This window comes from Haliotis rufescens, unplaced genomic scaffold (genome assembly GCF_023055435.1).
Source record: "Haliotis rufescens isolate VD_foot unplaced genomic scaffold, xgHalRufe1.0.p SCAF_11, whole genome shotgun sequence".
In the NCBI taxonomy this organism is placed as follows: domain Eukaryota; kingdom Metazoa; phylum Mollusca; class Gastropoda; order Lepetellida; family Haliotidae; genus Haliotis; species Haliotis rufescens.
The window spans coordinates 14,417,504-14,436,708 of record NW_025963791.1 but is presented as its reverse complement, the minus strand read 5'-3'; the positions used below and the strand labels follow the sequence as shown (position 1 = coordinate 14,436,708).

General features: G+C 41.7%; 1 protein-coding gene across 1 annotated transcript in view; it reads right to left on the bottom strand.

Annotated features, from left to right (window-relative positions):
- LOC124110632 (myocardin-related transcription factor B-like) overlaps positions 1-19,205 on the bottom strand; it is a 103,421-nt gene that overhangs the window by 71,940 nt on the left and 12,276 nt on the right. The window contains exon 4 of the mRNA XM_046469945.2: positions 10,636-10,666. The gene's annotated coding sequence lies outside the window, so the exon portion shown is untranslated. The remainder of the gene's footprint in view (positions 1-10,635; positions 10,667-19,205) is intronic.

The window sequence follows — 19,205 nt, the reverse complement described above, 5'->3', positions numbered from 1 at the left end:
ACCAGAGATTGACATCATGAGCATCGATCTATGCAGCGCTAGTCCTGTAGTCCTTATATTAGTATTATAAGGACTTGTAGAAATTTGCGCTTTATAAGGCTTTTGCTACTTGTTATCATTATAAGGACTAGTGGACTAAAAATGTTAGTTTCTACCCCTGCTATGCAATTGGGATACGATGACATGCATCAACCAAGTCAGTGAGTCTGACCACCCGATCCTGATAGTCACATCTTTCTTAATCGTGTAATCCAGGAAGAAAGATGCTACTGTTTGTTATTTTTATTTGCAGATAAATGCTTCTATTACTGCTACACAACTCACTTCTATACATCGTGTTTGTTCAGGACATATCGGACTGGATACATCAGTGTTCCTTGTCTCAGGAACATTTCTTAACAACTGGACACAGGTTTAACATGATTGTGAAAATCACGTTTTCACAGGTCCAGCCAAAAGTTTTCATAAGGGGGATAACAATAACGTACTATACATCCAATCATGATCCAGTTGCCTAAGACTTATTTACATCGGCTTACCATGTAAATTATGAAAAAAGAACAATTGCAGTTTGTATTGAAATCCTTAAAAAAGTGCTTCTAATCTAAAGAAAAACATTGACAAGTATTGTATAATATATGATATATCAGGCACCTACTGCAATATATATTGTTATACCACATCCCTCTGAAGCCTCCATTACTAATCTTGTTTTGATATCGTCAAAGCATTGTATCAGACCTCTACTACTGCAATATACCGTATATGACCGCGGATAAGCCGACCCCGTAGATAAGCCGAGGTGTTAATTTGACCATTGAAATACGAAAGAAAATGATATGACCCGCAGATAAGCCGAATCAGGAATTGAAAGACAAAAAACACTGCGAAGTCGGACTGCAAGACATGTGCCGGTACTCGCAGATATTCAAAAATATAAGATGAAAAACGTTGTAATTATATTGAAAAAGTCATTATTATTTCTAATAAAGATTTAACAAACCAGTCATCCACTTTCATAATGTGGGAAGCTGTTTCTCGTGGGTTTTTTTAATCTCATAATGATCGTTACATGTTGCCATCAACAACCAAGCGCCATTTTGTGAATCGGTGTATATAGAATTCTGAACCCGTGAGAAAATATATCAGCTGGAGCGAAGACTCGCAGTTTGAATTCAGCATCGTAAGCATGGCGTTTTCGTTTAAAACTCATGATGAAAATGTCAGTCAGTAAAAATATACCAACTTTTATAACCCCCTTTACACCACTATTGTATGTTAATCCAATTGAATTAAATAAACTATCATACTATGAACACATTGAATGACCATCACTTACTCACAGGCTTTTCCAGTTTATTAAACTAATCTCTCGAAAACAAAGGAATTAAGCCCCTACTCCCAACACGATCGCTAAGCACCCACAACTTGAAAATGTTTGTGTAAACAACATGACAATAGCAATCGGCCCGTTATTATCAATGCTGATTTCCTTGTGTACCGTGTTGCTTTTTAAACAACAGGAAGCAATCACAGTGGTCACCGTTTGTGACGTCACAGGAAACAGCTGATCACATGTTTTTGCAAATGGCGAACGGAATAACTCGCCAATACAGTTGTTTATTTGCCCCTTTCAATAAAGGTAGACACTTGTTCACTATCAATTTATGAACTTTGCAAAACGTACGTAATAGCTATTGGCGATTTTATCTGGGGATTATATATTATAGCTGTGAATTACGTATATTGTTACATGTAAAGATTGTGGAGTTGACGAAGAACGATAAACTTTGAACATTCAATTGAAAACTTATTATCGGAAGTAGTAACATGCATAACATTTTTTTAATAATGACAACATTGGTGTATAATAATAACTTTATTGATAATTTATAACAATAATGGCTCTAGTCGTGGCAACTTCCAAACTTTCGGGAAGTTGTAATCTATCGGACCGCGATTCAGGCGATGTTTCTGACAGATCACGATCTGAAAAATACTATCATGAAAGTGTATCCCGTGGATAAGCCGACCCCTTTCTACAGAATCTTTTTTCTGGTCCTCAAAATTCGGCTTATACGCGGTCATATACGGTAAGTCATATTTCATCTACTGGTCACTAGTTCTGAGATTGTCAGAATGGCGTATGAGACTCTTCTACTGCAATACAAGTCATATCCCATCCCTCGGGTGCCACTACTGACTCACCAGTTCTGACATGGTCAGAGTGGTGTAGCTGGCTCTTCCACAGCAATATGAATTATATCTCACCTGGTGCCACCACTGACTCCCTTGGTTTGTTATGTGTTTCGCTATGGAACTACAGCTATCACTTCACAGTTCTTACAATAAAAATATGAAATTGTATTGTTTACCGTTGCCAAGATTTCCAGTCACCCTTACATTACTTCCTGAAAGTGTTTTGACATCTCACGTTATTTATTGAGAACAACATCTCTAAGGGCTCTTGGTGCAACTTTTTTAGAAACACTGGTTATGTGCTCTTCAGTCAGATTGCCTTGTAGATTACCCAAGATTACCCAAGAATACCAATTAAATCTCCTCTGGATCTTAAAGGCCCACGTACCACCATTGGGTCATAAAGGCCTGTAGACCATCCCTGGATCAAAAAGGCCTGCAGACCCCCCTGGATCATAGAGACCTGTGGACCATCCCTGGATCATAGAGACCTGTGGACCATCCCTAGATCATAGAGGCCAGTGGGCCACCCCTGGATCATAGAGAACTGTGGACCACTCAGGATCACAGAGGCCTGAAGACCCCCCTGGATCATAGAGACCTGTGGACCATCCCTGGATCATAGAGACCTGCAGACCATCCCTGGATCATAGAGACCTGTGGACCATCTCTGGATCATAGAGGCCAGTGGGCCACCCCTGAATCATAGAGACCTGTGGACCACCCCTGGATCATAGAGACCTGTGGACTACCCCTGGATCATAGTCCTGTGGACCACCCCTGGATCATAAACGCATGCTGACCACCCATGGATCATAGAGGCATGCAGACCATCCCTGGATCATAGAGGCATGCAGACCATCCCTGGATCATAGAGGCATGCAGACCATCCCTGGATCATAGAGACCCGCAGACCACCCCTGGATCATAGAGACCTGTGGACCACCCCTGGATCATAGAGAACTGTGGACCACCCCTGGATCATAGAGACCTGCAGACCATCCCTGGATCATAGAGGCATGCAGACCACCCCTGGATCATAGAGGCATGCAGACCACCCCTGGATCATAGAGGCATGCAGACCATCCCTTGATCATAGAGGCATGCAGACCACCCCTGGATCATAGAGGCATGAAGACCACCCCTGGATCATAGAGGCATGCAGACCACCCCTGGATCATAGAGGCATGAAGACCACCCCTGGATCATAGAGGCATGCAGACCATCCCTGGATCATAGAGGCATGCAGACCATCCCTGGATCATAGAGGCATGCAGACCATCCCTGGATCATAGAGACCTGCGGACCATCCCTGGATCATAGAGACCTGCACACCATCCCTGGATCATAGAGACCTGTGGACCACCCCTGGTTAAAGAGACCTGTGGACCACCCCTGGATCATAGAGACCTGCAGACCACCCCTGGATCATAGAGGCCTGCAGACCATCCCTGGATCATAGAGGCATGCAGACCACCCCTGGATCATAGAGGCATGCTGACCACCCCTGGATCATAGAGGCATGCAGACCACCCCTGGATCATAGAGGCATGCTGACCACCCCTGGATCATAGAGGCATGCAGACCACCCCTGGATCATAGAGGCATGCTGACCACCCCTGGATCATAGAGACCTGCACACCATCCCTGGATCATAGAGGCATGCAGACCACCCCTGGGTCATAGAGGCATGTAGACCATCCCTGGATCATAGAGGCATGCAGACCACCCCTGGGTCATAGAGGCATGCAGACCACCCCTGGGTCATAGAGGCATGCAGACCACCCCTGGATCATAGAGGCATGCAGACCACCCCTGGATCATAGAGGCATGCAGACCATCCCTGGATCATAGAGGCATGCTGACCACCCCTGGATCACAAAGGTCTGAGGACCGCTCAGAATCACAGAGGCCTGCAGACCCCCCTGGATCATTGAGACCTGTGGACCACCCCTGGGTCATAGAGGCATCCGGACCATCCCTGGATCATAGAGGCATGCTGACCCCCCTGGATCACAAAGGTCTGAGGACCACTCAGAATCACAGAGGCCTGCAGACCCCCCTGGATCATAGAGACCTGTGGAGCACCCCTGGGTCATAGAGGCATCCGGACCACTTGGGATCCTAGAGGCCAACAGACACCAAAGATTCACACTGGACAGTAGAATCTCCCTCAACCATGGAAGAACAGAGTGTATCTGATACAGAGTGTTTAACCACAGTTGCTCACTAGAATCATTTGAAACAAACAAACTGTCCTTGTGATTTATTGTTCAGGGGTTAAAGGTGCAAATAAACAATTCTGCTTATTTTGCAATATCAATCACTAAAAGAGCCCAGTTTTTCCTTATCTTGTAGCAAATACTGTAGGGAAGACTATTTTTAGGTAGACAAGAGTGAGTGCATGGTCTAACAAGACAACAGACACAGGGTTTATCTCTTGTCTTTCTTCTCAGAATGTGTAGCCTAATTTCTCTAACACTAACTACGAACCATGAAACTGTGTGTTAGCTACTTCAGTGTCAGGAAGTAACACTAGCCCGCTCATATACAAGGCCAGTAGAATGTTAGGTTTCTGACTTGTTGGCTGGATTTTACTTTTTCAGTGTCAAGAATTTCTGGATCTAACAAACAAGTTATTTACATCACATAGTACTTAGTCAGTAGTCCCTGTCATAGATCAGAAAACATACTTTATCATCACACAACACTGTAAAGTAGGGGCGAGTCTTAAATACAAGGACATGTTCTTCAGCATGTGGCTATTGAAGCTTTCAGCACAGCTCCTGATAAAAAGCTACATATTTGTGTAAAATAGCAAAAAAAATCACCATTACCCAATTAATTTTAGTTGTTTGCATACAAATATGTATGAAATTTGTCAAAAACCCAACAGTATAACAACACCATGTAATTACCCAATGCATCCCTTTGACCTTGCGAACCTGTATTTCTTTGATCGAGTGCAGGCATCACATATACATGAACTCTACTGCAGTGAATAATGCATAAAAAGGCACTATGTCTCAGTTACTGTTAATTAGACATATATATTGCTGTAGTGAGATTAGGCACCATGTAACACACTTGGGGCAGCACACAAACAGACACAACATAGAAGTCACCTGTGAACAGCGTTTCAAGCAGACTTCTTTTTTCTTTTTTCCAAAAAGACTACTCATTGGTAGAATACCTGTTAGACTGGACCCAAGGGAGTAAGATACACTGAATACCCAAATAAAACTATCAACACCCAATGTGAGTCATAATGTGTGAGTAAATACTAAATGGCGAAAAGAAATATCTGCAGCCTGTTTCGGGATCATTTCGTGTTCAGTATTTGAAAGTAGGGATCTATGATTATATTCTCACTTCAGGAAACTTCAGGAAAACAGTATTTGATGAATGCAGCCATCTTGATAATAACGAAGTCCCAACTTGATGCAATCTTCAAATAATGTATATGTCAGCATAATTTACTGCAGATATTTTAAGTGTGATTCATTCACTATTCAAACAGTTTCAGAAATATAATTACCGACTGCTGCAACATCATACTGGAAAAGCCATTTTGTTATTGAAAGCTTAAAAAGTGCCCAGGGTGCTCTCAAAATTAGAAATAGGGGCTCTTATTAGAATATTATTTTGGTAAAAAACAACAGAGTTGAAAGATTATAATTTTCGTGGTTTATGCTGACAGTCTGAAATGTTTATATATTTCCAGAATTTAATTTCCAATAATCAAGAATGCATATAACACAGTATTATACATGAATAAATAAGTCTTGTGTACATTGATCAATCGGAAGGGGTGCTAATTGGGATTCTTCACTAGCAAATATCACCATGGGCGATTATTAGAGTGGGGCACTTATTACGTCGAATACAGTATATTATTCCGCAAATAGAACACTGGAAAGCTCCTAAGTTTTAGCTTAAAATGCTAAAGAACACCAACAATTTGAAGCTATGTGTTACAATACCCACCAGCCATGAAGGACTAACTAAAGTCACATGAAACATTCTGGGTTTTCTTAAACATCTTTTGAGTAGTATACATCACTGAATCACTGAAACATCTATTTAAACTGGACGACAATTGGAATTTAAAGTGTAGCATCTAGATTATTAAACTTCAACATTTGAAATACTGCCTTTTCTGTTGTCAGGAGAAAGCTGAGAAACTTGAAAAGTCTATGATCTGACTCAAGTTGATGTGACATGGCTAATTTCCAAACTTCTTTGTTAAACATAAAATTCTCTTAAAAGTCAGAATGGTTTCAAATAAGACACTTGTTAAGACTAGGATTAGATAACAAAACATAATATCCTATTGTACAGATTCCATGCTGTTTGGTTATTAGTGTCAAGGCAATACAGTCAGGACCTTGACGTTTGTGAGTGGGCTCTTCTATTTTTTTGTAGTGCATAGCTCACATGCATGTAAGGGTCCATACCCCATTTTTCATTCCCATCCTCATTTGCCAACATGCTAATGTCTTGTTGTGAAGTATCCCAGAGAGGAATTGACTGAGATTGACTGAGCACATGCCACGATCCCCTCCCCTCCCGCCTCAATCCCCATCTTGTCTCCCTCATCCATCCTCCACTCCCCCTCCCGAATCATCTACCAAAAACCACTCAAACCTCTACACCCCTCCCCATCACAAAAACACCAATCTTCTTAAACCTCTACCCCCATCCTCTCCCTCAAACACTCATGCCTCCCCCCTCTCCCCACAATCAACTCCTGTCTTGCCCACTTATCCTCTTCTATCGCAACCCCAATAATCTTCTTTCCCCCCTCCTCTCTTGCCTTCACCCCCTTGTGTTTCTCTGACTCCCTGTGTCTTGGGAGATGCAGCACCAGAGATGTAGGTCTTTATTGATGCAAGGTGGGGAGGGTATTGCACAGATGCAGCATGTAACAACTGTTACCCATGTATTAAACACACTCGAGAAAGAAATATACTATTTGAAAAACTATCCAGACAAAATGTAAATGTAAATGTCCACAGTCATGAAGACAAATTATTTCAATACATCCTGTCAAATAATGAAGCGGTCAATATCAACTGCATTTGTTTCCACATCTATAATTTCAAACAATAAATACCCCCTCATAATCAACCGTTGACATTTTATGTATAAAAATATGTAATATTGATTATTTTGTTTTTGTATGTGTCTACAGGAATGTAAATTATGTTTGTCTGTATATATGTATATATAAATCATAATGTCTTGTCTTTTAAAATTGCATCTGTCCCGTAATGGAACGTTTCTGCAATAAATATTATCTTATCTTATCTTATAACAGCCAGGACCAGGCAGGTACATAACATGGAGGATAAACTCATACACTACTGGTGGTGCACAGGTAGTGGACCAGGCAGGTACATAACATGAAGGATAAACTCATACACTACTGGTGGTGCACAGGTAGTGGACCAGGCAGGTACATAACATGGAGGATAAACTCATACACTACTGGTGGTGCACAGGTAGTGGACCAGGCAGGTACATAACATGGAGGATAAACTCATACACTACTGGTGGTGCACAGGTAGTGGACCAGGCAGGTACATAACATGGAGGATAAACTCATACACTACTGGTGGTGCACAGGTAGTGGACCAGGCAGGTACATAACATGGAGGATAAACTCATACACTACTGGTGGTGCACAGGTAGTGGACCAGGCAGGTACATAACATGGAGGATAAACTCATACACTACTGGTGGTGCACAGGTTGTGGACCAGGCATGTACATAACATGGAGGATAAACTCATACACTACTGGTGGTGCACAGGTAGTGGACCAGGCATGTACATAACATGGAGGATAAACTCATACACTACTGGTGGTGCACAGGTAGTGGACCAGGCAGGTACATAACATGAAGGATAAACTCATACACTACTGGTGGTGCACAGGTAGTGGACCAGGCAGGTACATAACATGAAGGATAAACTCATACACTACTGGTGGTGCACAGGTAGTGGACCAGGCAGGTACATAACATGGAGGATAAACTCATACACTACTGGTGGTGCACAGGTAGTGGACCAGGCAGGTACATAACATGGAGGATAAACTCATACACTACTGGTGGTGCACAGGTAGTGGACCAGGCAGGTACATAACATGGAGGATAAACTCATACACTACTGGTGGTGCACAGGTAGTGGACCAGGCAGGTACATAACATGGAGGATAAACTCATACACTACTGGTGGTGCACAGGTAGTGGACCAGGCAGGTACATAACATGGAGGATAAACTCATACACTACTGGTGGTGCACAGGTAGTGGACCAGGCAGGTACATAACATGGAGCATAAACTCATACACTACTGGTGGTGCACAGGTAGTGGACCAGGCAGGTACATAACATGGAGGATAAACTCATACACTACTGGTGGTGCACAGGTAGTGGACCAGGCAGGTACATAACATGGAGGATAAACTCATACACTACTGGTGGTGCACAGGTAGTGGACCAGGCAGGTACATAACATGGAGGATAAACTCATACACTACTGGTGGTGCACAGGTAGTGGACCAGGCAGGTACATAACATGGAGGATAAACTCATACACTACTGGTGGTGCACAGGTAGTGGACCAGGCAGGTACATAACATGGAGGATAAACTCATACACTACTGGTGGTGCACAGGTAGTGGACCAGGCAGGTACATAACATGGAGGATAAACTCATACACTACTGGTGGTGCACAGGTAGTGGACCAGGCAGGTACATAACATGGAGGATAAACTCATACACTACTGGTGGTGCACAGGTAGTGGACCAGGCAGGTACATAACATGGAGCATAAACTCATACACTACTGGTGGTGCACAGGTAGTGGACCAGGCAGGTACATAACATGGAGCATAAACTCATACACTACTGGTGGTGCACAGGTAGTCGACCAGGCAGGTACATAACATGGAGGATAAACTCATACACTACTGGTGGTGCACAGGTAGTCGACCAGGCAGGTACATAACATGGAGGATAAACTCATACACTACTGGTGGTGCACAGGTAGTGGACCAGGCATGTACATAACATGGAGGATAAACTCATACACTACTGGTGGTGCACAGGTAGTGGACCAGGCATGTACATAACATGGAGGATAAACTCATACACTACTGGTGGTGCACAGGTAGTGGACCAGGCAGGTACATAACATGGAGGATAAACTCATACACTACTGGTGGTGCACAGGTAGAGTTAGCAAGTGAGGAGGTTCAGTGCCACTTTTAACAGTATTTTAGTCATATGATGGTGTGTCAGCTTGGTGTGGGAAGAAAGCCCAAAGTGATGCAGTTCCAAGACATTTACCACCCACACACACCGGTATGGTTGCATAGAAACCAACATCCATAATCAGGACGAATCTGGGATACACTTATGAGAGATGCAATCCTGCACATTCACAGGTAGAACTAGCTTTTGATTTACACCCTTGAGGTAGTCTTGAATTGCTGTAAACATGTTGCACATGTGCAAGTCCAGACATCCGCAGACTAACACTAAGTCCCAGATATACAGCAGTCTTATTTAAACATATACATCTACAAAACATAAAATAAACCAAATGGTGGACAGAACAATGCTTATTTTCAGGCAATCTAGACTTACCAAATCATTGTTATTTCTAGACTTGAGTTGGATTTCTTTCTTAATTTATTTTCTTGGGTCTGGGAGACAGACTAAAGCATTGGTATCATGACTTGGGCATGCAGGTCTTGAATGTGATACAGACTCACAACTGGGCAACCTTAACACTGGATTACCTGATTCAGAAATTACAACTACAGCATTCCAATAGAAACATTTCAAATGTCAGAGCGCCAATTGATAAGTCATTTGTAAAGTGGATAATGGTAAGTGAGTGAGTTTGGTTTTACGCAGCTTTTACTAGTTTTAGCAATATTCCAGCAATATCACGGAGGGGGAGACACCAGAAATGGGCCCATGTAAGAAATCGAACCCGGGCCCTCGGCCTGACGAGCAAACGCTTTAACCACTAGGCTAGCCCCCTGCCCCTAAGTGGATAACGAATCATGGGTATGAAATAACAACACTTCATGCAAATGTAAACATTCCCAGCAGTCATGTCCAGAAGGCAAGGTTTCCACATGCACATGGTTCCACATGCACAGGGTTTCCACATTAACAGGTTTCCACATTAAAGAGGTCTCCACATTAACGTGAGTTTCCACATAACAGCTCCAACTTACTTACTCCAGGGTCTTGACAAATGAGGTTTCATTGTATATGTATATGATACAAGTTCAACTACTGTTGAACGATAGCAGTCACATTACAGAAAACCTTGTTTCTTGTGAGACACGGCAGCCTGTAAAGAATCAGACACAGACATCCTGTGTGTGAAATGAAACAAAATCAACACTCACCACTGGTCTTCTCGCAGTTCTCGGGATCAACCTGGAACAAATCAGCGTTTATGAATCTGTGTCAGAAGAGTGGGCAAAACATCCAGAAAACAAGAGCCCATGAAGGATTGTCCGAAACTTAGAGAGACAATCCTAACTGATAACTCATCAGAACTTCTACAAAGTTCTCAACCCTTGGTATTTCTTCACTACATGCATGACAGCTGTGTAGGAAAAAGCACTGAAAGGGCTCTTAAAGAAAACTAGAAACAAAATAATCATAATAATCAAACATTTTCAAAAAGAATAATCAAAATTCTGAGGAGCATTAAATGAAATTACTCTGAACAATTTCTTAGTTATCGACCATTGTTTACATTCATTTCAACCTAATTTGATTTGTCTCTCGCACTGGCCCATAAAACTCTATATTTATAAACTGGTCCTTGTCTGATTTTAAATTTTTAGAAAAAGTCTCTGTATTCAGATCATACTCTAAACATGTTTGACTGCATTGTAATAATACCTTCTGGTAACATATTTACTACCCAAAAGAGTTTCAATAACACCCGATTCTTTCATATTACTATAGTTAAAGGGACAGTACATCGACTGTTCTGTTTTTCAAAATCCTGCGTGCAATAATTTCTGAACAATAGAGCTCAGCACAGTGAAGTGAACACAAGCCCTGCACAGAGTAAACTGGCATCAGGCTTGTTTTTGTAATAGAGAAAAAAAATTAAGAGAGAGTTCGTGTTTTTCTTACGGCTAATTTACACAAGAGTGCTCTGAGAACACAACATCCCCCGCATGAATTTTTTTAACGAGTCAAATGAAGCTCCGTAAAACAGGGGCAGTAACTCTGTCAAAATTAGTCAAAATGAAACGGGACTGCGATATGCGTATCATCAACATGTCGTCATCTTGTGTGTAGAATGTCAGGGATATTCTCTGGAAACTGTAGGAGGAGTTGATTTCACAAGCTTAGTACCCTCTCTCACAATAAGGCAAATGAAGCTCCGTAAAACAGGGACAGTAACTCTGTCAAAATGGTTGAAATGAAACGGGACTGCGATATGCGTATCATCAACATGTCGACATCTTGTGTGTAGAGTTTCAGGGATATTCTCTGGAAACTGTAGGAGGAGTTGATTTCACAAGCTTAGTACCCTCTGTGGGACGGACAGACAGACAAACGGACGGACAGACGGACGGACTGCGCCACGACATAATCCCCCTTCGGCCATTCTGGCCTGGCGGGGGATAAAAATACTAATTGCCAGCTAATTAGATTAGAAACCAGTGTTTTTGAAAAGGCTAGATTACAATATTAATATGACTCGGTTATATGTAGCCAATGACTCTCCTACCCACCCGGGGACCTCTGTCACATCGTCACATCTGATAATCCATTCATGTGTTTTTCATCTGTTTCATTTTTGACAAGTCTAGCATTTCGACAAACATACTTCAATGAAATGTTTCTTTAATTGATAAAATATCCTTAAATGTGAAAAACGATTCATTTGTGTATTTATCCTTGATGTCCTAATACCGAGGACCTATGGGGAGCTTGCAATACGGTCACATTGATATGCAATGCACCACACTGTCCCAGTTGTAGTACATCTATATAATTATGCAAAACAATGTGTGAAGTGTACTGAAAGGCTTTAAGCCTGCCTGTTCTTATTCCAGACTAAGTGTGTTGTTTACAAACAAGAGAAAGGTCCGGTCACATGATAAGCCCACAACCATATTGTGGTCACTGGAGCAGAAGTGGAATAAGGCGAGCAGAGCAGAGCAGAGTAAGCTCGGTGTTATCAGCAATACTGTTTACAAACAAATCTTTAGAACAATAGATGTCATTTTCCCTTTAATCAGTCATGACATCATTTTCCCTTTAATTTGTCATGCTATAATTATATGAAAGAATCAGTATTCTTTGGTTTCATTTGAGTAGTAAGTAAGAGGAATGGCATTATTAATAGACATCATTTCTAACTGGAACATGTATTATCTGACATACTGAGAATGTGAGAGAGTTTGATATCCTTTTGAACATTATTTCAGGTATATTACAGCATGTCAGCTTGATGTGGGAGGAAAGCCAAAGGTGATACAAAAGGTTTTGTTGTTTGTTTGTTTGTTTGTTGTTTAACGCCGCACTCAGCAATATTCCAGCTCTATGACGGCTGGCTGTAAATAATCAAGTCTGGACCAGACAGTCCAGTGATTGATATCATGAGCATCGATCCACACAATTGGGATACAATGACATGTATCAACCGAGTCAGAAGAGTCTGACCACCTGATCCCGTTAGTCGCCTCTTATGACAAGCATAGTCGGCTTTTACAGCAAGCATTGATTGCTGAAGACCTATTCTACCCCAAATCTTCACGGGAACAAAAGGTTTTGTACAGGCATAGTGTATGTTGCTGGCAAGCCAAGAAATTTTGACTTGGGGAATCTGGGATTCAAACAAATAATCATAGGTTTCTAGCATGCCCAACATACCAAGGGATGAAACTCTGTAAAAACAATAGGTGCCTCTGATGACTGGGCCACCTTTGACCCCTACGATTGTATTGATAGAAAATAAATATTTCATAAATAACAAGTGCATTAATACTTTTAATTACATTTCTACCACCAGTGTTTAACTGGATGTAAAATATGGCATCCAATACGGATACAAATTGAGAATCGACGCAAATAATTTACATTGCAAGTCCTGTGGGATCCAAAAAAGTATGGATGTTGGAATCATAAAATTTATGACAAATAAGGATTGTATGTAACACATAACTGACATTTCTATTCTGGGTAAAAAATATACTAAAAGTTCAAGGTGTCATTTTTTTATTTCTCCACTGTAGCATTGAAACCCCTACATGTTATGCTTAAAGCTTCTAAGCTGTAAGTGGAGATTCTCAGTTAGGATTAGTCCCAGGCAGCCTATGCTTGTCATGAAAAGAAACTTAATGGATTGGGTGGTCAAGCCTTGTGACTTAGTTTATTGCACATTTTTGTGCCCCAATACAGAGGCTTTTTCCAATATCAATCACAATATCAATCTTATGTCTGGTCCCGATTTTATTATTTAGAAGCTGCCATAATGAGCTGAAATATTGCTGAGTGCTGCAGCAAGCCACAAACAAATCATTTGGGAAACAAAGCCTTCACAATAAGGTCTGCATGGTCACGGGCCCATGCTGTACAATGAACAAGACAGCCAATTTGCAGTTCTGTAACCACGCTGGAAACCTGCTGCATCAACTCAGCACAACTGGAACCATACCCTTACTCGCCATGCATTACTGCTTGGCCTGACTCGGATAGGCCAATTATGAGAAAATACACAACACCTCTCAGAGGTAATCAAAGGGGAATAACTCTGTCTGCACTAGTTCAGCCTGATGATGAATTATTTAGCAGAAAATAGAACGCCAGTCAAAAAAACATGAGATTAATGATCATCTTTCGTATAAAGCACGCCACGAATGTTTATGAGTCACTTCGGGTGTAATCTTCATGACTGTTTGGCTGCAAACAAAAACAAGCAAATTGCCTTGTTGCCATTAAACAATGTTAAAAATCTTCAAAGGAACAAAGAGAACCACCTTTGCCTAGTGCCAGGATCCACACCACATATCTCTCATCTTTTGAATCTAATTTGGGGGTTTCAGGAAGAAGCGCCGCAGAAAACCTCGACAGTTGGTAGATCACTCAAACAATGGCAGGAGGCTACTTCCGACTGTGGAAATGTGGCAAGAAATTCTGAAACCACGTTTTTCCAACCATCCCTATTTTTCCCGCCTCAAGCATTACTAAGAGATGCAAGCGCCTCAAGAGTTAAAAGTCTGAGGCAAAACTGCTCCACATCATTCACAAAAACACAACTGTGTGTGGCACTATCAACCTCCCATTACACCACCTTCCCTTCAGTATGAGACAAAAGCTCTCCAATAACTCACACAAATCTCCTGTTTGTGGCACTTCCATACCTGCATCAACCAACCACCCATGCTTCACACCACCTTCCCTTCAGTTTAAGACTAACCTCTCCACCTCACCATCACAACCACATCTGTGTGTCACTAACACACCATCTTCCCTTCAGTCCCAGACAAACCCCTCTGATACATTGGCACAACAGCCTGCACCCCCTCCTTCCCAAGACACACACACACCTTTGGTACATTAGCATAACAGCCCTTGTCCCCTTCTTCTCCCCCCCCCCCCCCCTCCCCCAAGACATTGGCACAACAGCCTGTGCCCTCTCCGTCCCCCCCAAGACATTGGCACAACAGCCTGTGACCCCTCCTTCCCAAGACACACACACCTTTGGTACATTGGCACAAAAGCCTGCACACACACACACACACACCCTCCCCCCAACACACACACCCTCCCCCCAACACACACACACACACACACCCTCCCCCCAACACACACACACACCCTCCCCCCAACACACACACCCTCCCCCCAACACACACACCCTCCCCCCAACACACACACACACACACACCCTCCCCCCAACACACACACACCCTCCCCCCAACACACACACACCCTCCCCCAAACACACACACACCCTCCCCCAACACACACACCCTCCCCCCAACACACACACACCCTCCCCCCCCCCACACACACACACCCTCCCCCCCCCCCACACACACACACCCTCCCCCCAACACACACACACACCCTCCCCCCAACACACACACACACCCTCCCCCCAACACACACACCCTCCCCCCAACACACACACACACCTTTGGTACATTGCCACAACAGCCTGTGGCTCCCCTACATTTCACTGCCACAACAGTTAAAGACTCTCTCCTGCTTCCAACATTCAACCAACATCAGTGTACCGAAATACATACCTGTACAACACACACATTTGTAAAACACATTCAGACATTCTACACCCACCTCACCTCAATATCAGGCATCCATATTCACAGAACTCAAGCAACCAACTGTTTTTTTCGTAAATAAAGTTCATTATTTCAGATCAATTTAACTGAATACTTTAAGAGAAGCATTCCCTTTAATTTTGATATTTTCCAAGCATAAATTGTGTCAATAGGCAGTGCAGGTCACGGACACTTTGAAGAAATAGATAAGATCTCCCTGGCTATAGAACAGAACAGTTTACACATCTGTAATGCAGCAAACTTCTATTTCCGTGTTTCTCTTTCTCCGTGCTTAAAGATATACGCACTCCAAAGAGATCAGGTTATATTTTTCATTAACAGTTTATTATGTTTTTGTTTTCAAGACAATTTGTACTAACTTGTTTAATACTCGCTGTCCCAAGGTCATGGAACTGGTAGTGCAAGATAAAGCAGATTGTCCAAAGATTTATGGTGCTGATATTGTTTCAGTTGTTTGAAGCATATATTAGTACATTTATCCATCAACATTTATCAGAAGTATAAGAATACCTAAAGTTTCAATGTTTGTGGTTTTCTGCCTCACTAAGCAATATCCTACATCGTCATATGGTGGTTAGTCGAGGTGGTCTATTAATCAAGATTTCCATGTGAAAACATCTTAACTCAGCATGAAAGTAAACCATCTTCCCGAGGCAAGGGAGTTAACTGACTTTAAAAGTTCAGTTTCAGTTCAGAATTAGGCTGGAATTATGGAGTTATATTTGGGGTGGAATAACGAGTCTATGCTTAGTCCAATCAAAATCAGGTAACGAAATTGACATCTGCTTCATCAACTGCCATGCAGATTTTGGCCAATTGCTGCATTTGTAAAGGATGTGTACCACCAACTCAGCGTCAACAGATATTTTCCAAATCCTTCCATGTTTCTAAACAAGGTGCTCACATTTTATTACAATATACATCTTGATTATCGATCTGATCGTCTTGACTGGGCGCTGCCATTTTGTTTGAAGCACATGCAACTGGTATGAGAGTTGGAATCTGATTGGTCAATAGGAGGGACATAGAAAGGACAAAACCCGTAATAGCCACTGGGGGCACTACAATCGAGCCCTGAAATTCCAGACTAGTTTGGTAAGGGTGGAAACTGAAATTTTACAGTCAGTTAGCTCCCTCGCTTCAGGAAGATGGAAAGTAAAAGGGTCCTTGACTCATTGACCTAAAGTTAAAAGCTAAAGATTTAGGACATGCCCTGATTCAAATACTATAGGTGCAAACATAAGCTTAATTTCGACCATTGAAAAAGGACAGGTGTTCATGCTCTTGTACACAAGTTGCCGTCTACAAAGTAAAACAAAAAAGCCACACAAAGTTTGAATATTGTAAGAAAAAGGTGTGTTTGCAAGTACATGCAAAGAGACAAACAGCCCTGTCACTGTCATTTCTTCACAGTTTATAGTCCTGATGTACCATCATGTACTTCCAGTCACAAAACATCACTTTCAGATCTTGACCTTAATCAAGACCTTGACTTCTCAACAGTCCAACAATTATCCAAGTCTCAGGTTTGGTTTGGTTTGTTGTTCAACGCCACACGAGCCTGACCACCCGATCCCTTTAGTTGCCTCTTACGACAAGCATGGGTTGCTGAAGACCTATTCTACCCCGGATCTTCAGGGATCTTAAAAGTAACAGGCAAAAAATGACAACAATGTTACACAGTAGCCTCAAAGATGACTGACCTTTGATAGACATAGCAGCAACACTAACAGTAGCAGGATTTGTAAAGATACATGCAAACATACAATTTCATGCCTGTAGAGAAATAATTATTACTGACAATGACACAGCCATGTTTAACAGGTCTACATTCTAGAGAAGGCATGCATCAGCCAAGTCTTCTGACAACTGCACTAATACTTTTTGAGAAAGTGCACCTACAAACCATCTTTTGAGGTTTTTGTATCTTGTGACCTTGACCCTTGACATTTTAGTGATATGTAGAAGAACTGCCCCAAGGACATTTGGAAAAAGTCCATGGAAGGATAACCTCTATTGTTAATAATCTTTGTGTAGCAGTCATAAGATAAGAAAAAACACCAGAGACGGTTGTCAAATTCTAAAAAAAACTAAAACAGTTCCTTTACATGAGTCTGTTAATATTACACAAGAAGGTGGGTGAGTGAGTTGGGTTTTGTCAGTACGTTCACAACTTTTAGCATTATTCCAGCCATAGGACGTTGTGGGGGGCATCAATTATGGGCTTCACAAATAGTACTCATGTGGGCAATAGATCCTGTGTCTTCACCGCGACAAGATAATGCCTCATCAACCAGACTAAACAACCTTATTGTCTACACAGAGGAACACTGGATAAATTAGCATCCAAACTGTTTGCCATGGAAACCAAACGAAACTTTCAACATTTTTTAGGAGCTGATTTGAGTTGGAGAGAGAACATTTTTTATCATCCTTGTGAAGGTACAACATGTCCATCTTTATTGCTTCTTCGTTTTTTAAAAATTGTTTTAAATTTGTTCTTCAGAAAAATACAATATCCCTTATGGTGAGGGCATCTACGCAATAATTCAAGTCAAAAACACTTGATTCCCTATAGTATTGCTTTTCACAAATCTGTGGGCTACCTCTTTCACTATTAGGTAGATGGCAACCCTAGTAGATAACTTTATGGGTTACTGAAAACAAACACTAACTTCAAATCCTAGTGGCCATTGCAAGAGTTAAATTGCAGGGACTTATCCAGGATTCCAAACTAAGTGCCCTTTGCAGGCAATTTGGGGAAAAACCTCTTAATTTTGCTCTGATTGTCCAGTGAAATACAAGTTACTTCTACAAAATCATGACATTAGTTATTGCTATGTAAGATGAAGTGGGGAGTTTGTAATTCCAGTTGGAGATTCATTACTAGCATCTGCTGCAGCCATGGGGCCGGATTGTCTGACACTCTCCCCTACTAACCTACCAATATCCTATTACCTCGGCCACATGAACAAGGATAAAAAAATGTGTCAAAGATTTTACCTAATGATTCTGTTTTACTTTCTATGCAGACAAAACCTGCAGTGTACCTTGACAAGTTTGACACACATCAACCACTGCAGAAAATACAAACATGATGAGCATCTTCAAAAAGAAAAAGCATTACCCCTTGCTGACCTGATAACCTGAAATGATATTCATGAAACAAAGGAAATTCTTAGCTGAGGCTAGGTTTGTTTACTATACATCTGAGGCTTGGGTGAAAAACCATACTGCAGTAATTGGAACTGGTAAATATGAGAGAAAGCACGTGTGTGATGAAGAACAGCCTGGATGCCCCTACAGCTCAGACAGCAGGGACTGCCATGCACCTTTTTCTTCTACTACATTTCTGTATCTCTTCAGATAAACAAAGTCATGGTTGTACTAAAGATCACATCTGTTTCAGCAGCAAAGGATGAGGATATGATAAGTTTGATGGTTTTCAACACCTCAACTCAGTCCCACCTTCACCATGTTTACATTCAAAATTACTTTTTCACATGATTTCGGATAACGTGGCAATTTATATAGTATTAAGAATCCATTACATGATATAAAAGTGGTTCAGATTGCCATTGTTTATTGAGAAATCAAAGAAAGACAAACAACTGTTAGCAATGTGGGTCCCCTGCATA